This window comes from Pleurodeles waltl, chromosome 9 (genome assembly GCF_031143425.1).
Source record: "Pleurodeles waltl isolate 20211129_DDA chromosome 9, aPleWal1.hap1.20221129, whole genome shotgun sequence".
Taxonomy (NCBI): domain Eukaryota; kingdom Metazoa; phylum Chordata; class Amphibia; order Caudata; family Salamandridae; genus Pleurodeles; species Pleurodeles waltl.
In genome coordinates this window covers 688,220,076-688,246,057 of record NC_090448.1, presented here as the reverse complement: position 1 = coordinate 688,246,057, position 25,982 = coordinate 688,220,076, and positions in this window count along the sequence as shown.

The window sequence follows — 25,982 nt, the reverse complement described above, 5'->3', positions numbered from 1 at the left end:
CTGGGTCCACAGCACTCTAACCTGCATTGCACTACCTCCTAAGTTGTCCTCCGGCGGCGTGGGACTCCTTTGTACAACTTCGGGTGAGCACCATTTCACTCCACTTTGTAGTGCCTGTTCCGGCACTTCTGCGGGTGTGCCTGCTTCTTAGAGGGCTCCTTGTCTTGCTCGACGCCCCCTCTGTCCCCAGACGCAATTGGCGATATTCTGGTCCCTCCTGTGCCACAGCAGCATCCAAAAACCCGAACCACACGATTTGCAGCTGGCAAGGCTTTTTGGTGGTCTTTCTTCAGGAAAACACTTCTGCACAACTCTCCACGGCGTGTGGGATCCATCCTCCAAAGAGGAAGTCTCTAGCCCTTGTCGTTCCTGCAGATCCTTCAGCTTCTACTGTCCAGTAGCAGCTTCTTTGCACCCACAGCTGGCATTTCCTGGGCATCTGCCCATCTCCGACATGCTTGTGACTTTTGGACTTGGTCCCCTTGTTCCACAGGTACCCTCGACTGGAAATCCATCGTTGTTGCATTGCTGGTTTGTGTCTTTCCTGCAGAATTCCCCTATCACGACTTCTATGTCCTTTGGGGAACTTTAGTGCACTTTGCACTCACTTTTCAGGGTCTTGGGGTGGGCTATTTTTCTAACCCTTACTATTTTCTAATAGTCCCAGCGACCCTCTACAAGGTCACATAGGTTTGGGGTCCATTTGTGGTTCGCATTCCACTTTTGGAGTATATGGTTTGTGTTGCCCCTATCCCTATGTGTCCCCATTGTATCCTATTGTAACTATACATTGTTTGCACTGTTTTCTAATACTATACTGCATATTTTTGGTATTGTGTACATATATCTTGTGTATATTTGCTATCCTCATACTGAGGGTACTCACTGAGATACTTTTGGCATATTGTCATAAAAATAAAGTACCTTTATTTTTAGTATATCTGTGTATTGTGTTTTCTTATGATATTGTGCATATGACACTAGTGGTACTGTAGGAGCTTCACTCGTCTCCTAGTTCAGCCTAAGCTGCTCTGCTAAGCTACCATTATCTATCAGCCTATGCTGCTAGACACCCTATACACTAATAAGGGATAACTGGGCCTGGTGCATGGTGTAAGTACCCCTTGGTACTCACTACAAGCCAGTCCAGCCTCCTACACCTATGGGTGGCAAAATAAATGCTGCAGCCCATAGGGATCTCCTGGAACCCCAATACCCTGGGTACCTTGGTACCATATACTAGGGAATTATAAGGGTGTTCCAGTGTGCCAATCAGAATTGGTAATATTAGTCACTAGCCTGCAGTGACAAATTTAAAAGCAGAGAGAGCATAAACACTGAGGTTCTGGTTAGCAGAGCCTCAGTGATACAGTTAGGCACCACAAAGGGAACACATACAGGGCATACTTTATGAGCACTGGGGTCCTGACTAGCAGGATCCCAGTGACGCATAGGCAAAAACAAACATACATACAGTAAAAATGGGGGTAACATGCCAGGCAAGATGGTACTTTCCTACACTGAGTGAAGTTATTGACATCAGTAACTTGGTACTTCTGTCCAAGGAGGTGTTGTGCAGGTGACACCAGGTTTTCAGTCACCAAAGTGATACTGGCACCTGTGTCCCTATAGGCCTGGGCCTGAACACCATTTATTAAGACTGACCTCCTGTACTTATCCATGTTAAGGGGACAAGCAGCCAAGGTGGCAAGGCCAATGCCACCAGGTGTGACAGAAACTGTCTTGGGACTGTCTACCCCAGTTTCTATTATGGTCCCAAAAGTGAACCCAACTACACCTTTAGTTTGACTATTGTCAGTAGTCCCACCACTGTTACTACTACTACTGCTAGGGGCACTAGAGTCTGATGCCTTAATGGTGGTATGCTCAGGGCCTTCCCCTGGCCAATGGCCCTTATTTCTACACACATAGTACCACAGCTTTTTCTGACTGTGTGAAGAGTTTGAAGAAGATGACGAAGTTTTATACCCACCCCCAGAGGAGTGTTTTGGACCTGAAGAAGGATCTTTATGTTTGCCTGTATCCCCATGCTTGTCCTGAGATTTTCCACCATCTTTCTTCTTGTCATCCTTGTTATCCCCTGCATGAGCTTTTCTATTCACCCTTGTTCTGACCCATTTGTCTACTTTCTTTCCCAATTCTTGGGGAGAGGTCAGATCTGAGTCCACAAGATACTGATGTAACAAGTCAGACACACAGTTATTCACGATATGCTCTCTCAGAATCAAGTTATATAGGCTTTCATAATAAGTCACCTTAGTCCCATGTAACCAACCTTCTAGGGCCTTCACAGAACAGTCCACAAAGTCTGTCCAGTCCTGTGATGACTCCTTTCTGGTCTCTCTGAACTTAAGTCTGTACAGTTCAGGGATGAAGCCCAGACCATCCAAGAGTGCATTTTTAAGAACCTGGTAATTATCTGCATCATCCTCTCTGACAATAAGAAGTCTGTCTCTACCCTTGCCAGAGATGGATAACCAAAGGATAGCAGCCCACTGTACATGGCGGCCCTCTTGACTTTACAGGCCTACTCAAGTGCAGCAAACCACTTATTGATGTCATCACCATCCTTGTAAGGAGGGACAAATGTGTGCAGATTCCTAGAACCAAATGAAGGTTCCTAATATTTTTATTATTAAAACTGCTGCTGCCACCATGGGGAACTAACCCCAAACCCTACCTCTTTCTCCACAGCCAGGGATTCCCTGTCTAAGGCCAACTGCTGCTGCATTAGTTTAAGTCTGGCCTCCTCTATCCTCAGCTTTCTGAGTTCCCTATCTAGGGACTGGTCCTCAGGGTTAGAATTATGTTAAGCCTCTGAAACAGAGGTAAGATGAGAGTGTGCAGAGGCAGACCTATCTCTAACAGGTGTCACTCTAGTGACCTGGCCTCTAGGGATGAAGGGAACCCTACTTGTGTGTAAACCCTTCCCACTACCAGTTATACTAGGGGGCTTGTTGACAGATAGGTCTGTGGAAGGACCCTCCCCAGGATTGTCATCAGTCATCATGCTCCTCTGAGCCTTCCTGGTTGGAGTCATCTTCTACCTCTTCCCCTGTCTGATCTGGACCAGTGCAGAGTCCCTGGTCATCTTGGAGGAGAAGATTTAAGAGGAACTCCTTATTGGGGTTCTTCCCAATCCCTAAACTTCTTTTAATAGAGAGACCCCCCAAACTTTTAAAGTTTAGATTCTCATATGTTGTTTTCACAACTCTAGGGGTAGCATCTACAAAAGATGTATTGAAAGAAAAAAGTTTTGGGAAAGTGAGTAAAAAGTTAGTAGAATAACAGAGCTAACATTTTAGAGAAAAGAAGAAAACTTTTCAGAACTTTGAAAAACGTTTGCAAAGTTTAAAGAACTTTTAAGAAAGTTAGAAAATTGTTTCTTAGTATATATTATATATGCTCTAAGTATTGGATGAAGCTTTTCTTGTGAAAAGCACAAGTAACAAAGTGGTAACGCTATTGCAAGTACTTATCCCACCGCTGCACCATGAATGTAGGAGGCTGGTCTTGGTATGTAGTGGGTACCTTGGGAACTTACACCTTATACCAGGTCCAGTTATCCCTTATTAGTGAAATGTAGTAGTGTTCTAGCAGCTTAGGTTGATAGCGGTAGCTTTAGCAGAGCAGCGTAGGCTGAACTAGGAGACACGCAAAGCTCATGCAATACCACTTATAGTTACACAGTACTTATACACAATAAACACAATACTCTGTGTTACCAAAACTAAAGGTATTTATTTGGCTGACACAGTACCAAAAATATCTTAGAGACAATACTGCTTCTGGAGGTAAGTATTATACACAATATATACACAAAATTAGACAAGTAAATAGACATAGAAAAATGGAAACAGTAGGAAATCCTATAGAATGCAATGGGAGAAAATAGGTCTAGGGGCAACACAAACCATATACTAAAAAAGTGGACTGTGAATCACGAATTCCCACCTAGACAAGTGTAGTGTGTGCAGAATCGCTGGGAGAGTAATAATACAGTAAAGGTAAGTAAATTACCTCACCCCAGAGCCCATAAAAGCAGGAGTAAAGTACTGCACGTTTTCTTAGGACACACTACACCTTGTTTTGGGGATTTTGCAGAAGCCAACCAAGTCTGCAAATAACAACTGCTGGATTATTGGACCTGAAGACCTGCAAAGGAAGGGGACCAAGTCCAGAAGTTGAAAGAAGTTCCTGGAAGGACAGCAGGCCCTGCCAACTCAGAAGAGGGTGCAAAAGAACAGTCCCTGGTTAGTTGAAGACTGCAGAAATGCACCCTAGGAAGATGCCAGCGGACTTCTGCATGATGAAAGATGTCCTACGACGTGAAGATCCTTGCAGATGAAATTTTGTGTTGGAAGGTGCCAACAAGCCTTGCCTACGGCAAACATGCGTTTTTCATCGACTTGGCACTGGATGGACCCAGGAGGGACCAGGGGGCCTCAACTCTGTGTGAGTCGGAAGAGGGTGCTCTCAGTACTTTAGAGAGCCCTCAGGATGCCAACCAGCACCCCCAGAAGCCGCAGGATCCAGGTTCGAAGGAGGTGCGAAACGCGGTTGATGGAGCACAACAAAAGAAGGTCCCACGCCGCCGGAGAACAACACAGCGAGTTGAGCGTCACAGGGTGGAGTGCTGGGGACTTGGGCCAGGCTGTGCACGAAGGAATTTTGTGAAGAGTGCACAGAGGCCTCAGGAGGCAAAGAAGACACAAATCACAGGGGTACCATCATTCTTGGGGAAGGCAAGGTCTCACCTCCTCCAAATTGCATCAGCAGGACCTCAAGACAGTCTGTCGATGATGTACACCCTCTGTGTCCTTAGGAGCATGCTCATCACCGTGAGAGGAGTCCCAGGGTGCCAGTCGTCGCCTTGGAAGGTGCCTGCTTGGAGCAGGGGAGTGACTCCGTCACTCCACTGGAGATTTCTTCTGTCCTTCTGGTGCAGGATGAAGACAGGGAGTCCTCAGTGCATGCACTCCATGGAAACTATTGCAGTTGCTGACTTGGAGCTGAGGTTGCTGAAGAAAAGTGTCACTTTGTTGCAGTTACAACGTTTCTTGAAGCAGGCTGCAGTTGATCCGAGGTCCCAAGACTCTGAAGTTGTTGCAGAGGATTCCTGAAGGAAACTTGCAAGCAGAATCTGAAGAGAACCCACAGGAGAGACCCTAAATAGCCCTGAGAGGGGAATTGGCTACCTTATCAGGTATGGACCTATCGGGGGGGTCTCTGACGTCACCTTCTTGCACTGGCCACTCAGAGGCCTCCAGAGTTGTAGGGGAGAAGGGCCCCCTGAACCGGTGTAGACTGGTTTATGCAAGGAGGGCACCATATGTGCCCTTCAAAGCATTTCCAGAGGCTGGGGGAGGGTACCCCTCCCCAGCCTGTAACACCTATTTCCAAAGGGAGAGGGTGTAACACCCTGCTCTCAGAAGGAATCCTTTCCTCTCCCTTCCTGTGACTGGGCTGGCCGGAAACCAGAAGGGCAGAACCCTGTCTGTGAGGTGGCAGCAGCTCTAGCTGCAATGGAAGCCTCAGAAAGCTGGTTTGGCAGTACTGGGGGTCCATGGTGGAACCCCAGGATGCACAGAATTGGCTCCCCAATACCTGCATGTCTCCTAGTTCAGCCTAAGCTGCTCTGCTATAGCTACCTCTATCAACCTAAGCTGCTAAAACACTACTAATCTACTAATGGGATAACTGGACCTGCCAGAAGGTGTAAGTACCATCAAGTACCCACTATAAGCCAGGCCAGCCTCCTACATTGGCAGCAGCGATGGGATAAGTACTTGTAACTGCTTTACCACTTTGCCATTGGTGCTTTTCATAAGAAAAACATATTCCAAATACTTAAAAATATACACAGTTAACCTAAACAGTTTAACTCTCTTTCTACAAACTTTCTAAAAAGTTCTGAAAGTTTCAAAACTTTTGAAAAGTTTTTCTCTTTTGTTGAAAAAGCTTCTAAACTTTTTTTCCTCTGTCCTAAAATCTTTCTTACAACTATGTCTGTAGTAGAGGCCACTACCAAAGTTGTCCAGGCAACTTATGGCAGTTTAAACTTTAAACATTTGAGGGGTCTCTGCATAGAAAGAGGTTTAAGCATTGGTAAGAACCCTACCAAAGATCGTCTCCTTAGCCTTCTCCTAGAAAGTGACCAGAACCAGTATGGCCCATCCCAGGATCAGGAGGTAGAGGAGGAGGGTAACCAGGAAGATTCATGGGAGGGCCCTGAAAACTCTGGGGAGGGTTCCTCCAAAGACCTGTCAGCCAACAGGCCAGCTAGTGAAACTGATAGTGGGAGGGGGTCACACACTAGTAGGGCACCTTTAACTCCAAAAGGCCAGGTAACTAGAGTACAGTCAGTTAGAGACAGGTCCACTTCTGCCAATTCCCACATTACCTTTGTGTCTCAAATTTCCCAAGCCTCCCACCCTGAGGATAACACCCTAGACAGGGAACACAGAAAGCTGAGGTTGGAAGAGGCCAGACTGAAGCTGAGACAGCAGCAGTTGGCCTTAGACAGGGAATCTCTAGATGTTGAGTGGGAAAGACAGAAGTTGGGGTTAGTTCCCCATGGTGGCAGCAGCAGTGTTCTTGATAGTAATCCTGTAAGAGAACAAGATTCAAGAAACCTGCACAAGATTGTCCCCCCTTACAAGGAGGGGGATGACATCAACAAGTGGTTTGCTGCACTTGAGAGGCCCTGTATGGTACAGTTGGTCCCTCAAAGGCAGTGGGCTGCTTTCTTGTGGTTATCTTTCACTGGTAAGGGTACAGATAGGCTCCTGTCAGAGAAAGTGATGCCAACAACTACAAAGTTTTGAAAGAGGCACTCTTAGATTGATTTGGCTTAACCACTGAACAATACAGGATAAAGTTCAGAGATACCAGAAAAGAGTCCTCTCAAGACTGGACAGACTTTGTAGACTGTTCAGTGAAGGCCTCGGAGGGATGGTTACATGGCAGTAAGTTGACTGACTATGAAAGCCTATATAATCTTATTCTGAGAAAGCATATTTTTAACAATTGTATGTCTGATTTGCTACATCAGTACTTGGTAGACTCAGATCTGATGGGTCAGAACAAGAGTAAACAGAAAAGTTCATATAGGTGGTGACAAGGATGGCAAGAAGAAGGATGGTAAATCTTCTAACAAGGGTGGGGACAAAGATAAAAAGCATTCTGAATCTTCATCAGGCCCACAAAAATCCTCTGGGGGAGGTGGGTCCAAATCCTCTTCTAACAATCAAAAGAAGCCATGGTGTTATTTATGTAAGAGTAAAGCCCATTGGGCAAGATATTACACTTGTCCAAAGAAAAACACCAAGGCTCCCACTACCACAACCCCAACTGCGTCATCTAGTGCCCCTAGTAATAGCAGTGGTGGTGGGAAGTCTACTAAAAATAGCCAATCAAAGTGTGTAGGTAGGCTCACCATTGGTAATGGATTTGGGGTTGGTCTTGTTAGGGAGACCACAGAGGCTGTTCTAGTCTGTGATGGTGGTGTTGACTTTGCCACCTTGGTTGCTCATCCCCTTAATATGGGTAAGTACAAGCAACTTCCTCTAATAAATGGCGTTGAGGTTGAGGACTACAGGGATACAGGAGCCAGTGTAACTATGGTGATTGAGAAACAGGTTTACCCTGATCAACACCTACTTGGTCAGCAGTACCAAGTGACTGATGCTCATAACAACACTCTTAGCCACATTATGGCTGTTGTGAATCTCAGCTGGGGGGGTTACTGGTCCAAAGAAAGTTGTGGTAGCCACTGATTTACCTGTAGACTGCTTATTAGACAATGATTTGGAGACATCATCTTGGGCTGAAGTGGAGTTGGGGGCTCATGCAGCAATGCTGGGCATTCCAGGGCATATCTTTGCTCTCGCAAGGGCTCAGGCCCAGAAGCAAAGAGGACAGGGAAGCTTGGATCCTGGAACAATGAACCAAGTGCTCCCAAAAGCTAGGGGTAGAAAGGGTAAATACTTACTCACTAACCCTCCCTCTCCAGAAGATTCCCCTTTTGAGGAAGAGGAATCCTCTCACTGTGCAGAACCTACACCAGATGAGCTACCCACACTAGAGGGTTTAAGACAGCAAGCTATCAAACAGCAGAATGAGGATATCACTGATAGCCATAAGGTCTATTGGGAAGATAACCTCCTCTACAGTGAGTCAAGGGACCCTAAACCTGGAGCTGCCAGGAGATTGGTCATCCCTTTGCAGTAAAGGGAGTTTCTTCTGACCTTGGCACATGATATTCCTTTGGCTGGGCATTTAGGCCAGTGTAAAACTTGGGACAGACTTGTTCCATTGTTTCACTGGCCTCACATGTCAGAGGACACTAAGGAGTTTTGTCGCTCCTGTGTGACCTGCCAAGCCAATGGCAAGACTGGTGGCACATCTAAGGACCCCTTAATTCCACTCCCAGTGGTTGGGGTGCCCTTTCAAAGGGTAGGGGTTGACATAGGTTTATCCTTGTGGTAGTGGATCATGTCACTAGGTATCCTGAAGCTGTACCCTTAAGGACCACTACAGCTCCTGCAGTGGAAAAAGCCCTCCTGGGAATCTTTTCCAGAGTGGGTTTCCCTAAGGAAGTGGTGTCAGACAGAGGTAGTAACTTCATGTCTGCATACCTCAAAGCTATGTGGAAGGAGTGTGGTATAACTTACAAGTTATCTACCCCTTATCATCCACAGACAAATTCTGGTTGAGAGGTTTAATAAAACTCTCAAATGTATGATCATGGGACTCCCTGAAAAACTCAGGAGGAGATGGTATGTCCTGTTGCCATTACTCCTTTTTGCTTACAGGGAGGCACTCCAAAAAGGAGTGGGCTTTAGCCCCTTTGGATTTCTCTTTGGGCACCCTGTAAAACGTCCCCTTGCTCTTGGGAAGGAGGGTTGGGAACAACCTTTAAAAGCTCCCAGGCAGGTCATTATGGATTATGTACTTGCCCTGAAATCTAGGATGGCTGAGTACAAGAAAAAGGCCAGTAAAAACCTTGAGGCCAGCCAAGAGCTCCAAAAGCAAGGGCATGACCAGAAGGCTGTCCTGACCCAGTTTCACCCAGGACAGAAGGTGTGGGTATTGGAGCCTGTGGCCCTAAGAGCACTCCTGGACAAATGGAGTGGACCCCATCTCATTGTTGAAAAGAAAGGTGAGGTCACCTATCTGGTAGACCTGGGCACTGCCAGGAGTCCCCTTAGGGTGATCCATGTCAGTCGCCTAAAACCTTACTATGACACGGTTGACTTAACCCTGCTCATGGCAACTGATGAGAGGCAGGAAGAAAAGAGTGACCCTGTCCTAGACCTCTTCTCCACCACTGAAGCTGATGGCTTAGTGGAGGGAGTGGTGCTTGCAGAGTGCCTTACTGCTGAGCAGAAGGACAACTGTATAAATCTCCTAGGCCAATTCTCTGACCTCTTCTCACTCATCCAAGGTACAACTACCTGGTGTGAGTACTCAGTCAACACTGGAGACAGTTTGCCTGTCAAAAGTAAGATTTATAGGCAGCCTGACCATGTTTCAGGTTCAGAAAATGTTGGATCTAGGAGAGATTGATCCTTTTGAAAGCCCATGGGCTAGCCCAGTGGTGCTTGTCCCAAAACCTCATAGTAAAGATGGTAAAAAGGAATGAGGTTTTATGTTGACTATAGGGGTCTCAATCAAGTAACGAAAACTGAAGCTCACCCTATACCCAGGGCAGATGAGCTAATAGATACACTGGCTCTGCCAAGTATCTAAGCACTTTTGACTTAACTGCAGGGTCTTGGCAGATTAAGTTGTCAGAAGAGGCTAAACCTAAAACAGCATTTTCCACCATTGGAGGGCAATATCAGTTCACTGTTATGCCATTTGGTTTGCAAAATGCACCTGCCACTTTTCAGAGGTTGGTGAACACAGTCCTGCAAGGGTTGGAAGCCTTTAGTGCAGCATATCTAGATGATATAGCTGTCTTTAGCTCCACCTGGGATGATCACCTGGTCCACCTATGGAAAGTTTTCGAGGCCCTGCAAAAGGCAGGCCTCACTATCAAGGCCTAAAAGTGCCAGATAGGGCAGGGGAAAGTGGTTTATCTGGGCCACCTGGTAGATGGGGAACAGATTGCACCACTTCAGGGGAAAATCCAGACAATCATGGATTGGGTTCCCCCCACAACTCAAACCCAGGTGAGAGCCTTCTTAGGCCTCACAGGGTACTTTATCAATCAATCAATCAAATTTTTTAAGCGCACTACTCACCCAGTAGAGTCTCAAGGTGCTGGGGGAGAGGGGTTACTGCTCGAAAAGCCATGTTTTGAGGTGCTTTCTGAAGGTTAGGAGGTCCAGGGTCTTGTGTAGGTTGGTGGGTAGGGAGTTCCAGGTTTTGGCAGCGAGGTGGGAAAAGGATCTGCCGCAGGAGGTGGTGCGTTGGATGCAGGGGACTGTAGCGAGTGCGAGGTCGGCGGAGCGGAGCTGTAGGGTTGGTTTGTGGAAGTTGATTTGTTTGTTGAGGTAGGCTGGTCCGGTGTCGTGGAGGGTTTTGTGAGCGTGGACAAGGATTTTGAAAATTATCCTTTTGTTGATGGGCAGCCAATGTAGGGATCTGAGGTGGGCGGAGATGTGTTCATGGTGAGGGAGGTTGAGGATGAGATGTGCGTCTGCGTTCTGGATTCGCGGGAGTTTTCTCTGAAGCTTGGCTGTGGTCCCTGCATGGAGGGCATTGCTGTAGTCAAGTCAGCTGCTTATGAGGGCGTGGGTGACCGTTCCTCTTTTTTCTAAACGAATCCATTTGAAAGTCTTGTATAGCATGCAAAGGGTGTTGAAGCAGGAGGATGATAAGGCATTGATTTGCTGAGTCATGGAGAGAGATGAGTCCAGTATGATGCCAAGATTGCGTGCGTGGGTGGTGGGTGTTGGAGGTTGTCCAAGGGTGGTGGGCCACCAAGAGTCGTTCCATGCTATCTTGTTGGGACCGAAGATGATGATCTCGGCTTTTTCTGCGTTCAATTCAAGGTGGCTCGTTTGTCATCCAGTTAGCGATGGTGAGGAGTCCGGCGTGTAGGTAATTCTTGGAGGTAGAGGGGTTCCTCGTGAGGGAGATGATGAGCTGTGTGTCGTCAGCGTATGATATGATGGTGATGCCGTGGGGGCAGATGATGTTGGGAAGAGGAGCCATGTAGATATTGAAAAGGGTGGGGCTGAGGGAGGATCCTTGGGGGACCCCACAGATGGTCTTGGTGGCTGTAGACCGGAAAGGAGGGAGGCAGACTCTTTGGGTTCTTTCGGAGAGGAAGGAGATGAGCCAGTCCAGGGCTTTGTGGCAACTTCCAGCGTTGAAGAGACGTGTGCAGAGGGTTTGGTGGCATACGGTGTCGAAAGCCGCAGAGAGGTCTAGGAGGATGAGGGCAACGGTTTCGCCCTTGTCCAATCTGGTCCTGATGTTGTCTGTACAGGCGATGATGGTGGTCTTGGAGCTGTGGTTTTGCAGAATCCAGACTGGGAGACATTGAGTATGTTGTTGTCTTCTAGGAAGCGAGACAGTTGTACGTTTACTATCTGTAGGAGGCTGGACTGGCTTGTAGTGAGTACCAAGGGGTAGTTGCACCTTGCACCAGGCCCAGTTATCCCTTATTAGTGTATAGGGTGTCTAGCAGCTTAGGCTGATAGATAATGGTAGCTTAGCAGAGCAGCTTAGGCTGAACTAGGAGACGTGTGAAGCTACTACAGTACCACTTAGTGTCATATGCACAATATCATAAGAAAACACAATACACAGTTATACTAAAAATAAAGGTACTTTATTTTTATGACAATATGCCAAAGTATCTTAGAGTGTACCCTCAGTGAGAGGATAGGAAATATACACAAGATATATATACACAATAGCAAAAATATGCAGTATAGTCTTAGAAAACAGTGCAAACAATGTATAGTTACAATAGGATGCAATGGGGAAACATAGGGATAGGGGCAACACAAACCATATACTCCAAAAGTGGAATGCGAACCACAAATGGACCCCAAACCTATGTGACCTTGTAGAGGGTCGCTGGGACTATTAGAAAATAGTGAGAGTTAGAAAAATAACCCTCCCCAAGACCCTGAAAAGTGAGTGCAAAGTGCACTAAAGTTCCCCTAAGGATAAAGAAGTCGTGTTAGAGGAATAATGCAGGAAAGACACAAACCAACAATGCAATAACTGTGGATTTCCAATCTAGGGTACCTGTGGAACAAGGGGACCAAGTCCAAAAGTCACAAGCAAGTCGGAGATGGGCAGATGCCCAGGAAATGCCAGCTGCGGGTGCAAAGAAGCTTCTACTGGACAGAAGAAGCTGCGGTTTCTGCAGGAACGACAAGGGCTAGAGACTTCCCCTTTGGAGGATGGATCCCGCACACCGTGGAGAGTTGTGCAGAAGTATTTTCCTGAAGAAAGATCACCAACAAGCCTTGCTAGCTGCAAGTCGTGCAGTTAGTGTTTTTGGATGCTGCTGTGGCCCAGGAGGGACCAGGATGTCGCCAATTGCGTCTGGGGACAGAAGGGGCATAGAGCAAGACAAGGAGCCCTCTCAGAAGCAGGCAGCACCCGCAGAAGTGCTGAAACAGGCACTACAAAGAGGAGTGAAACAGTGCTCACCCGAAGTCGCACAAAGGAGTCCCACGTCGCCGGAGGACAACTTAGAAAGTCGTGCAATGCAGGTTAGAGTGCCGTGGAACCAGGCTTGGCTGTGCACAAAGGATTTCTGCCGGAAGTGCACAGAGGCCGGAGTAGCTGCAAAAGTCGCGGTTCCCAGCAATGCAGTCTGGCGTGGGGAGGCAAGGACTTACCTCCACCAAACTTGGACTGAAGAGTCACTGGACTGTGTGGGCCACTTGGACAGAGTTGCTGGATTCGAGGGACCTCGCTCGTCGTGCTGAGAGGAGACCCAAGAGACCGGTAATGCAGCTTTTTGGTGCCTGCGGTTGCAGGGGGAAGATTCCATCGACCCACGGGAGATTTCTTTGGAGCTTCTAGTGCAGAGAGGAGGCAGACTACCCCCACAGCATGCACCACCAGGAAAACAGTCGAGAAGGCGGCAGGATCAGCGTTACAGAGTTGCAGTAGTCGTCTTCGCTACTTTGTTGCAGTTTTGCAGGCTTCCAGCGTGGTCAGCAGTCGATTCCTTGGCAGAAGGTGAAGAGAGAGATGCAGAGGAACTCTGATGAGCTCTTGCATTCGTTATCTAAGGAAATCCCCAAAGCAGAGACCCTAAACAGCCAGAAAAGAGGGTTTGGCTACTTAGGAGAGAAGATAGGCTAGCAACACCTGAAGGAGCCTATCAGAAGGAGTCTCCGACTTCACCTGCTGGCCCTGGCCACTCAGAGCAGTCCAGTGTGCCAGCAGCACCTCTGTTTCCAAGATGGCAGAGGTCTGGAGCACACTGGAGGAGCTCTGGGCACCTCCCAGGGGAGGTGCAGGTCAGGGGAGTGGTCACTCCCCTTTCCTTTGTCCAGTTTTGCGCCAGAGCAGGGCTGAGGGGTCCCTTAACCGGTGTAGACTGGCTTATGCAGAAATGGGCACCATCTGTGCCCATGAAAGCATTTCCAGAGGCTGGGGGAGGCTATTCCTCCCCTGCCTTAACACCTTTTTCCAAAGGGAGAGGGTGTAACACCCTGTCTCTGAGGAAGTCCTTTGTTCTGCCATCCTGGGCCAAGCCTGGCTGGATCCCAGGAGGGCAGAAACCTGTCTGAGGGGTTGGCAGCAGCAGCAGCTGCAGTGAAACCCCTGAAAAGGCAGTTTGGCAGTACCAGGGTCTGTGCTAGAGACCCGTGGGATCATGGGATTGTGCCACCTATGCCAGGATGGTATAGAGGGGGCAATTCCATGATCATAGACATACATGGCCATATTCGGAGTTACCATTGTGAAGCTACATATAGGTAGTGACCTATATGTAGTGCACGCGTGTAATGGTGTCCCCGCACTCACAAAGTCCGGGGAATTGGCCCTGAACAATGTGGGGGCACCTTGGCTAGTGCCAGGGTGCCCACACACTAAGTAACTTAGCACCTAACCTTTACTAGGTAAAGGTTAGACATATAGGTGACTTATAAGTTACTTAAGTGCAGTGTAAAATGGCTGTGAAATAAAGTGGACGTTATTTCACTCAGGCTGCAGTGGCAGGCCCGTGTTAGAGTTGCCAGAGCTCCCTATCGGTGGCAAAAGAAATGCTGCAGCCCATAGGGATCTCCTGGAACCCCAATACCCTGGGTACCTCAGTACCATATACTAGGGAATTATAAGGGTGTTCCAGTATGCCAATGTAAATTGGTAAAATTGGTCACTAGCCTGTTAGTGACAATTTGAAAGAAATGAGAGAGCATAACCACTGAGGTTCTGAATAGCAGAGCCTCAGTGAGACAGTTAGGCATCACACAGGAAACACATACATATAGGTCACAAACTTATGAGCACTGGGGTCCTGGCTAGTAGGGTCCCAGTGACACATAACAAACATACTGAAAACATAGGGTTTTCACTATGAGCACTGGGCCCTGGCTGGCAGGATCCCAGTGAGACAGTGAAAACACCCTGACATACACTCACAAACAGGCCAAAAGTGGGAGTAACAAGGCTAGAAAGAGGCTACTTTCTCACACCCCCCCCCCCTCCAAACGAAGGACAATAAGGCTAACCTTGGCCAGTTGAGACTTTATTGTCTAAGTGGTGATAAGTAGAGAGTAGCTCTGCAATAGACTGGTTACTCCCTTTATCATCCACTATATGGTTACTTCCCTGTGGGGATGTAAACCACCCTGTTTGAAGTTTTTTAGCTAAGCAACAATGTGAAGATGTATTTTTAGAGTTTCTATCAGTAAGTTTTAGTTTAGAGCAGTGGGAATTGTCCACTGAACCTATTTGTAGTGATGGAAATGACAGACAGGGATGCTGTCTCAGTAGAGCCATAGCTGGGCAAAAACTTTGTCCATATGGCTGGAAGAGAGAACAGGGATGCTGTTTCTCTTGAGTTGGAGCAGGGCAGGGATGCTGTCCTATGAGCTCCACACTAGGGCAGGGATGCTGTCCTAAGTGTTGTGAGGCAGTGCAGAGTTTTTGCACTAAAGTTTCTCTGGGAGGGTTGGAGGGATGCTCCATGTTAACTAAAATGGTGCTCTTTTTCTCACCAATGTTAGTTATCCAACAGAGAGGTACTGCCACCTCAGGGAGTACAGCTATGCCAGCTGATGATTCCCTTGGAACAGGTGCCACCCCAGGAGAGGTTTCTCCCACCACAGGAATGGTATCCTGAATGGCAGAGTGGTTAGGGGATACTGTGATACCCTTTTTACCTGTTGTTGGAGAAGGATCCTGAGTTTTTAGGCCTTCTCTCCTTTGCTTTTTCATTTCAGTAGAAATGAGAGGGAACAATTCCTCAGGGATGCCCCGCATGGCTGCATGGGCATAAAACTCTACATCAGCCCAATCTGAGGCCTCTAGGTCATTACCTAAGAGACAGTCTACAGGTAAGCTAGGTGATACCAATACCTTTTTCCAAAGGGAGAGGGTGTAACACCCTCTCTCTGAGGAAGTCCTTTGTTCTGCCATCCTGGGCCAAGCCTGGCTGGACCCCAGGAGGGCAGAAACCTGTCTGTGGGGTTGGCAGCAGCTGCAGTGAAACCCCTGAAAAGGCAGTTTGGCAGTACCAGGGTATGTGCTACAGACCACTGGGATCATGGGATTGTGCCAACTATGCCAGGATGGTCTAGAGGGGGCAATTCCATGATCATAGACATGCTACATGGCCACATTCGGATTTACCATTGTGAAGCTACATATAGGTAGTGACCTATATGTAGTGCACGCGTGTAATGGTGTCCCCGCACTCACAATGTCCGGGGAATTGGCCCTGAACAATGTGGGGGCACCTTGGCTAGTGCCAGGGTGCCCACACACTAAGTAACTTAGCACCTAACCTTTACTAGGTAAAGGTTAAACATATAGGTGACTTATAAGTCACTTAAGTGCAGTGTAAAATGGCTGTGAAATAACGTGGACGTTATTTCACTCAGGCTGCAGTGGCAGGCCTGTGCAAGAGTTGTCAGAGCTCCCTAAGGGTGGCAAAAGAAATGCTGCAGCCCATAGGGATCTCCTGGAACCCCAATACCCTGGGTACCTCAGTACCATATACTAGGGAATTCTAAGGGTGTTCCAGTATGCCAATGTAAATTGGTAAAATTGGTCACTAGCTTGTTAGTGACAATTTGAAAGAAATGAGAGAGCATAACCACTGAGGTTCTGAATAGCAGAGTCTCAGTGAGACAGTTAGGCATCACACAGGGAACACATACATTTAGGTCACAAACGTATGAGCACTGGGGTCCTGGCTAGCAGGGTCCCAGTGACACATAACAAACATACTGAAAACATAGGGTTTTCACTATGAGCACTGGGCCCTGGCTGGCAGGATCCCAGTGAGACAGTGAAAACACCCTGACATACACTCACAAACACGCCAAAAGTGGGGGTAACAAGGCTAGAAAGAGGCTACTTTCTCACACCCCCCCCCCCCCAAACGAAGGACAATAAGGCTAACCTTGGCCAGTTGAGACTTTATTGTCTAAGTGGTGATAAGTAGAGAGTAGCTCTGCAATAGACTGGTTACTCCCTTTATCATCCACTATATGGTTACTTCCCTGTGGGGATGTAAACCACCCTGTTTGAAGTTTTTTAGCTAAGCAACAATGTGAAGATGTATTTTTAGAGTTTCTATCAGTAAGTTTTAGTTTAGAGCAGTGGGAATTGTCCACTGAACCTATTTGTAGTGATGGAAATGCCAGACAGGGATGCTGTCTCAGTAGAGCCATAGCTGGGCAAAAACTTTGTCCATATGGCTGGAAGAGAGAACAGGGATGCTGTTTCTCTTGAGTTGGAGCAGGGCAGGGATGCTGTCCTATGAGCTCCACACTAGGGCAGGGATGCTGTCCTAAGTGTTGTGAGGCAGTGCAGAGTTTCTGCACTAAAGTTTCTCTGGGAGGGTTGGAGGGATGCTCCATGTTAACTAAAATGGTGCTCTTTTTCTCACCAATGTTAGTTATCCAACAGAGAGGTACTTCCACCTCAGGGAGTACAGCTATGCCAGCTGATGATTCCCTTGGAACAGGTGCCACCCCAGGAGAGGTTTCTCCCACCACAGGAATGGTATCCTGAATGGCAGAGTGGTTAGGGGATACTGTGATACCCTTTTTACCTGTTGTTGGAGAAGGATCCTGAGTTTTTAGGCCTTCTCTCCTTTGCTTTTTCATTTCAGTAGAAATGAGAGGGAACAATTCCTCAGGGATGCCCAGCATGGCTGCATGGGCATAAAACTCTACATCAGCCCAATCTGAGGCCTCTAGGTCATTACCTAAGAGACAGTCTACAGGTAAGCTAGGTGATACCAATACCTTTTTCCAAAGGGAGAGGGTGTAACACCCTCTCTCTGAGGAAGTCCTTTGTTCTGCCATCCTGGGCCAAGCCTGGCTGGACCCCAGGAGGGCAGAAACCTGTCTGAGGGGTTGGCAGCAGCTGCAGTGAAACCTCTGAAAAGGCAGTTTGGCAGTACCAGGGTATGTGCTACAGACCACTGGGATCATGGGATTGTGCCAACTATGCCAGGATGGTCTAGAGGGGGCAATTCCATGATCATAGACATGCTACATGGCCACATTCGGATTTACCATTGTGAAGCTACATATAGGTAGTGACCTATATGTAGTGCACGCGTGTAATGGTGTCCCCGCACTCACAATGTCCGGGGAATTGGCCCTGAACAATGTGGGGGCACCTTGGCTAGTGCCAGGGTGCCCACACACTAAGTAACTTAGCACCTAACCTTTACTAGGTAAAGGTTAAACATATAGGTGACTTATAAGTCACTTAAGTGCAGTGTAAAATGGCTGTGAAATAACGTGGACGTTATTTCACTCAGGCTGCAGTGGCAGGCCTGTGCAAGAGTTGTCAGAGCTCCCTAAGGGTGGCAAAAGAAATGCTGCAGCCCATAGGGATCTCCTGGAACCCCAATACCCTGGGTACCTCAGTACCATATACTAGGGAATTCTAAGGGTGTTCCAGTATGCCAATGTAAATTGGTAAAATTGGTCACTAGCTTGTTAGTGACAATTTGAAAGAAATGAGAGAGCATAACCACTGAGGTTCTGAATAGCAGAGTCTCAGTGAGACAGTTAGGCATCACACAGGGAACACATACATTTAGGTCACAAACGTATGATCACTGGGGTCCTGGCTAGCAGGGTCCCAGTGACACATAACAAACATACTGAAAACATAGGGTTTTCACTATGAGCACTGGGCCCTGGCTGGCAGGATCCCAGTGAGACAGTGAAAACACCCTGACATACACTCACAAACACGCCAAAAGTGGGGGTAACAAGGCTAGAAAGAGGCTACTTTCTCACACTGCCTTCTTTCCTATTCTTGGGGAGAGGTCAGATCTGAGTCCACAAGATATTGATGCAACAAGTCAGACACACAATTATTCCAGATATGATCTCTCAGAATCCAGTTATGTAGCTTCCAGAATCTGCCACTTTACTGCCATGTAACCAACTGTCTAGGGCCTTCACAGAACAGTCCACAAAGTCTGTCCAGTCCTGTGATGACTCCTTTCTGGTCTCTCTGAACTTAAGTCTATACTGTTCATTGGTTACTCCCAGACCATCCAAGAGTGCATTTTTAAGAACCTGCTAATTATCTGCATCATCCTCTCTGACAATAGGAAGTCTGTCTCTACCCTTGCCGAAGAAGGGTAACCAAAGGATAACAGCCCACTGTGCATGAGGGACCCTTTGAACTTTACAGGCCCTGTCAAGTGCAGCAAACCACTTGTTGATGTCATCACCATCCTTGTAAGGAGGGACAACTTTGTGCAGATTCCTAGAATCAAATTATGGTTCCCTAACATTTGTATTCCTAAAATTGCTGCTGCCACCATTGTGAACTAACCCCAAACCCTGCCTCTCTTTCTCCACAGCCAGGGATTCCCCATCTAAGGCCAACTGCTGCTGCATTAGCTTCAATCTGACCTCCTCTAACCTCAGCTTTCTGCGGTCCCTATCTAGGGACTGGTCCTCAGGGTTAGAATTATGTGAAGCCTCTGAAACAGAGGTAAGATGAGAGTGTGCAGAGGCAGACCTATCTCTAACAGGGGCCACTCTAGTGACCTGGCCACTAGGGGTGAAGGGAGCCCTACTTGAGTGTGAACCCTTACCACTACCAGCTATACTAGGGGGCTTGACACCAGATAGATCTGTGGAAGGACCCTCCCAGGATTGTCATCTTGCTCCTCTGAGCTTTCCTGGTTGGAGTTGCCCTCTACCTCTTCCTCAGTGCTGATTCCCTGGTCATCCTAAAGGAGGAGATTTAAGAGGTACTCCTTATTGGAGTTCTTCCCAATCCCTAAATTTCTTTCAATGCAGAGCCCCTTCAAGCTTTTATAGTTTAAATTGTCCTAGGTAGTCTTGACAGCTCTAGGGCTGGCTTCTACAGAAGACATATTGAAAGAAAAAAGTTTAGGAAAGTGAGTAAAAAGTTAGTAGAATAACAGACCTAACTTTTTAGAGAAAAGAAGAAAACTTTTTAGAACTTTGTAAAAATGTTTGTAAAGTTTACACAACTTTTAAGAAAGTTAGAAAATTGTTTCTAGGTATATATTATATATGCTCTAAGTAATGGGGCAAGCTTTTCTTGTGAAAGGCACAGGTAACAAAATGGTAATGCAATTGCAAGTACTTATCCCACCGCTGCACCACCATTGTAGGAGGTTGGCCTGGTTTGTAGTGGGTACCTTCGGTACTTACACCAGGTCCAGTTATCCCTTGTTAGTGATTGTAGTAGTGTTCTAGTAGCTTAAGCTGATAGAGGTAGCTATAGCAGAGCAGCTTAGGCTGAATTAGGAAACATGCAAAGCTCCTGCAATACCACTTATACTTACACAGTACGTATACACAAGTAAAGACAATACTCAGTTGTACCAAAAATAAAGGTATTTATTTGGGTGACACAGTACCAAAAATATCATAGAGACAGTACTCCTTCTGGAGGTGAGTATTATACACAATATATACACTAGACACCAAAATTAGACACGTAAATGGTCATAGAACAGTGCAAACAGTAGGAAATCCTATAGAATGCAATGGGAGAAAATAGGTCTAGCGGCAACACAAACCTGTTATGCCATTAATTGTGTTTGACCAATGACTTTGTGTTTCACCATTGCGCATATTAGTTGTTCAATGTTCATCAGTAGCACATTACATTCTGTATTCAATTTAGCTGCCTATTGGTTTTAACGTGGCATTAGACATTACATTTGGTATTTAGGTTAGCTGCCTATTGGCTTTACATGGCATTAGACATTACATTTTGTATTTAGTTTAGCTGCCTATTGGCTTTAACGTGGAGTTCGACATTGCAGTTGAGCTGTGTTTTTCCACATGGTTGACCAAGCTGTGTTTTTCGTATTGAATTCACACCAAACCCTAGCTGATAAGAGAGTGTATATTTTGTGTTTACCTCTCTATCCAGCCTAGGAACTAGTGTAGTTTGGAGACTTGGCCACTCTCCAAACTTGTTTGGTTCCCCCACTGAGCCAGCATGTTTAGACTAAGGAGCCTGTGAGCAGGCTTTTTACTGTGGCCCTGGGTGGCAGCAAGGGGAAAATTTTCCAGGACTTCAGTCAGGAGCGTACGTCAGCTGCCTGACCTCCCGTTTGGGTGTAAAGTCTCGTTCTTGCAGTTGAACAGGAGTCATCAACTTGCTGGCATGAGAAAGATAACAAGCAGTGATAGGCCCTACGGTGATGAATTTTGACTTTTATTCTTTGCTTTGAAGTTATGCTATAATATAATCACATGTATTTGCTGTGTACATTGCAATTGAGAAGTACTTCGATATATTTTGCTTTCATTGCTGTGACTACTTTTAAACGTGTGCTTCCAACCTACTAATCTCGTCTTTCAGGAACCTTGTGGTGAAGTAATAATAATAAATGTCTTCTTTAAACTAAGAAGTGCATTCCAGAGAAGTTTTGTAAGCTCGGTCATAAGATAAGGAAAGCAAAACAAAACCATATACTAAAAAAGTGGAATGTGAATCATGAATTCCCCCCTAGACAAGTTTAGTGTGTGCAGAATCGCTGGGAGAGTAAGAATACAGTAAAGGTAAGTAAATTACCCCACCCCAGAGCCCAGAAAAGCAGGAGTAAAGTACTGCAAGTTTCCTTAGGACACACTACACCTCGGTTTTGGGATTTTGCAGCAGCCAACCTAGTCTGCAAAGAGCAACTGCTGGATTTTTGGACCTGAAGACCTGCAAAGGAAGGGGACCAAGTCCAGAAGTCAAAAGAAGTTCCAAGAAGGACAGGAGCCCCTGCCAACTCAGAAGAGGGTGCCAAAAAAAGATTCCCCAGTTAGTAGAAGACAGAAGAAATGCACCCTAGGAAGATGCCAGCGGGTTCCTGCATGATGCAAAAGATGTCCCACGGTGTGAAGATCGTTGCAGACAAGATTTCTTGTTGGAAGGCGCCAACAAGACTTGGCTACGACAAAAGTGCGTTTTTCATCAAAATGGCACTGGATGGACCCAGGAGGGACCTGTGTAAGGAGGAAGGGGGGTCTCTCAGCACTATGGCAAGCCCTCAGTATGCCAGCCAGCACCCCCAGAAGCTGCAGGATCTGGGTTAAAAGGAGGTACAAAACACAGTTGATGCAGCACTACAAAAGAAGGTCCCACGCCACCGGAGATCAACTCAGCAAGTTGAGCATCGCAGGGTGGAGTGCTGGTAACCTGGGCCAGGTTGTGCATGAAGGAATTTTGCAGAGTGCACAGAGGCCTCACGAGGCGAAGAAGACACAGTAAACAGGGGTACCATTGTTCTCGGGGAAGTTAAGGTCTTACCTCCTCGAAATTGCATCAGCAGGACTTCAGGACAGTCTATGTCGATGATGTCCACCCTCTGTGTCCTTAGGAGCACGCTCGTCCCCGTGAAAGGAGTCCCAGGGTACCGGTCATAGCCTTGGAAGGTGCCTGCTTTGAGCAGCAGAGTGACTCCGTCACTCTACGGGAGATTTCTTCGGTCCTTCTGGTGCAGGATGAAGACAGGGAGTCCCGAGAGCATGCACACCATGGAAACTGTTGCAGTTGCTGACTTGGAGCTGAGGTTGCTGAAAAAAAGTGTCTCTTGTCGACACTTTGTTGTAATTACAGCATTTCTTTGAGCAGGGTGCAGATGATCTGAGGTCAGAGCAGTCTGAATTTGTTGCAGAGGATTCTTGAAGGAAACTTGCAAGCAGAATCTGCAGAGAACCCACAGGAGAGACCCTAAATAGCCCTGAGAAGGGGATTGGCTACCTTATCAGGTATGGACCTATCAGGAGTGATCTCTGACATCACCTGCTGGCACTGGCCACTCAGAGCCCTCCAGAGTGCCCCCACACCTTTCAAAGCAAGATAGCTGAAGTCTGGGACACACTGGAGGAGCTCTGGGCACCACCCCTGGGTTGGTGATGGACAGGGGAGTAGTCACTCCCCTTTCCTTTGTCCAGTTTCCCACCAGATCAGGGGATAAAGGGTCCCTGAACCGATGTAGACTGGTTTTTGCAAGGAGGGCACCATCTGTGCCCTTCAAAGCATTTCCAGAGGCTGGAGAAGGCTATCCCTCCCCAGCCTGTAACACCTATTTCGAAAGGGAGCGGGTGTAACACCCTGCTCCGAGAGGAAATGCTTTGTTCTGCCTTCCAGGGACTGGGCTGCTCAGATCCCAGGAGGGCAGAACCCTGTCTGTGAGGTGGCAGCAGCGGTAGCTGCAGTTCAAGCCTCAGAGAGCTGGTTTGGCAGTACTGGGGGTCCATGGTGCAGCCCCCAGGATGCATGGAATTGGCTCCCCAATACCAGATTTGGAATGGGGGGGACAATTCCACGATCTTAGACATGTTACATGGCCATATTCGGAGATACTATTGTGAAGCTACTTATAGGTATTGACCTATATGTAGTGCACGTGTGTAATGGCGTCCCCGCACTCACAAAGTCTAAGGAAATGGCCCTGAACTATGTGGGGGCACCTTTGCTAGTGCAAGGGTGCCCTCACACGTAGTAACTTTGCACCTAACCTTCAGCAAGTGAAGGTTAGAAATATAGGTGACTTATAAGTTACTTAAGTGCAGTGAAAATGGCTAGAAAATAGTGTGTGCACTATTTCACACAGGCTGAAGTGGCAGTCCTGTGTAAGGGTTTGTCTGAGCTCCCTATGGGTGGCAAAAGAAATGCTGCAGCCCAAATGGATCTCCTGGAACCCCAATGCCCTGGGTACGTAGGTATCATATACTGTGGACTTATAAGGGGGGGTCCAGCGTGCCAATTGAAATTGGTAAATGTAGTCACTGGCCTACAGTGACAAATTTAAAAGCAGAGAGAGCATAAGCGCTGAGGTTCTGGTTAGCAGAGCTTCAGTGACACAGTTAGGCACTACACAGGCATACACATTAGGCCACAAACTATGAGCACTGGGGTCCTGGCTAGCAGGATCCCAGTGACACAGTAAAAACACACTCCCCCACACTCACAAACAGGCCAAAAGTGTCAGTAACCATGCCAGAAAGAGGCTACTTTCTCACATGCCCTCCTTGCATAAACCAGTCTACACCAGTTAAGGGACCCCTTGTCCCCTGCTCTGGTGGGAAACTGGACAAAGGAAAGGGGAGTGACCACTCCCCTGTCCATCACCACCCCAGGGGTGGTGCCCAGAGCTCCTCCAGTGTGTCCCAGACTTCAGCCATCTTGCTTTGCAAGGTGTGGGGGCACTCTGGGGGGGCTCTGATCGGCCAGTGCCAGCAGGTGACGTCAGAGACCCCTCCTGATAGGTCCATACCTGATAAGGTAGCCAATCCCCCTCTCAGGGCTAATTAGGGTCTCTCTTGTGGATTCTCTTCAGATTCTGCTTGCAAGTTTCCTTCAGGAATCCTCTGCAACTACTACTTTATCCTCGGATCAACTGCAGCCTGCTCCAGGAACCTCTGTAACTGCAACAAAGGGGGTCATTCTGACTTTGACGGGTGGCGGAGGCCACCCGCCAAAGTTCCGCCGGCAGAATACCGCTACGCGGTCAGAAGACCGCTGCGGTAATTCTGAGTTTCCCGCTGGGTTGGCGGGCGACCGCCAGAAGGCCGCCCGCCAGCCCTGCGGGAAACCCCCTTCCATGAGGATGCCGGCTCCGAATGGAGCCGGCGGAGTGGAAGGGGTGCGACGGGTGCAGTTGCACCCGTCGCGATTTTCAGTGTCTGCTTGGCAGACACTGAAAATCTTGGTGGGGCCCTGTTAGGGGGCCCCTGCAGTGCCCATGCCATTGGCATGGGCACTGAAGGGGCCCCCAGGGGCCCCACGACACCCGTTACCGCCAGCCAGGTTCTGGCGGTCAAAACCGCCAGAACCAGGCTGGCGGTAAGGGGGTCGGAATCCCCATGGCGGCGCTGCTTGCAGCGCCGCCATGGAGGATTCCCCTGGGCAGCGGGAAACTGGCGGGACACTAACCGCGGCTGTACCGCCGCGGTCAGAATGCCCATGGGAGCACCGCCAGCCTGTTGGCGGTGCTCCCGCGGTCGTTGGCCCTGGCGGTAGTCTACTGCCAGGGTCAGAATGACCCCCAAAGTTTCCACAAGGGATACTTTTCCTCTGCAACTTCAGCTCCAGACAGCAACTGCAACAGTTTCCACGGTGTGCACACTCTGAGTTCTCCCTGTCTTCATCCTGCACTAGAAGGACCGAAGAAATCTCCTGTGGGGTGACAGAGTCACTCCCCTGCTCACGCAGGCACCTTCCAAGACGACGACCGGTACCCTTGGACTCCTCTCACAGCGACGAGGGTGCTCCTTAAGACACAGACGGTGGACCCCATCCACATAGACTGTCCTTAGGTCCTGCTGACACAATTTAGAGGAGGTAAGACCTTGACTTCATTGAGAGCAATGGTACCCCTGTGTACTGCGTCTTCTTCACCTCCTGAGGCCTCTGTGCGCTATTTGCAAAATTCCTTCATGCACAGCCTGGCCCAGATCCCCAGCATTCCATCCTGTGACGCTCAACGCCCTGAGTTGTTCTTCGGCGGCGTGGGATCTTCCTTTGTTGTGCTGCACCGACCGCGTTTTGCACCTCCTTTTTCCCCTTGTCCTGGGTCTCCCGTGGGTGCTATCTGGCATCCTGAGGGTTCTCTAAAGTTCTGAGAGCCCCCACTTCCTCCTCACACAGAATTGAGGTGCCCAGGTCCCTCCTGGGTCCAGCCAGTGCCATTTTGATGCAAAATGCACTTTTGTCATAACCAAGGTTTGTTGGAGACTTCCAACACGAAATCACGTCTGCATCCATCTTCACATTGTGGGACATCCTTTGCATCATGCAGGAACCTGCTGGCATCTTCCTAGGATGCATTCCTGCAGTCTTTGTTCAATTGGGGACTCTTCTTGTGCACCCTCTTCTGGGTTGGTAGGGGCTCCTGCCCTTCCTGGAACTTCTTTTGACTTCCGGACTTGGTCCCCTTCTTTTGCGGGTCTTCAGGTCCAGAAATCCAGCAGTTGTTGTTTGCAGACTTGGTTGGTTACTGCAATATGCCAATCGCGAGGTGTAGTGTGTCCTAAGGAAACTTGCAATACTTTACTCCTGCTTTTCTGGGCTCGGGTGGGGTAATTTACTTATCTTTACTGTATTCTTACTCTCTCAGTGATTCTGCACACACTACACTTGTCTAGGGGGGAATTTGTGATTCGCATTCCACTTTCTTAGTATATGGTTTGTGTTGCCTCTAGACCTATTTTCTCCCATTGCATTCCATAGCATTTCCTATTGTTTGCACTATCCTATGACTAATTACGTACCCCATTTTGGTGTCTAGTGTATATATTATGTATAATACTGACCTTCAGAAGTATTGTCTCTAAGATATT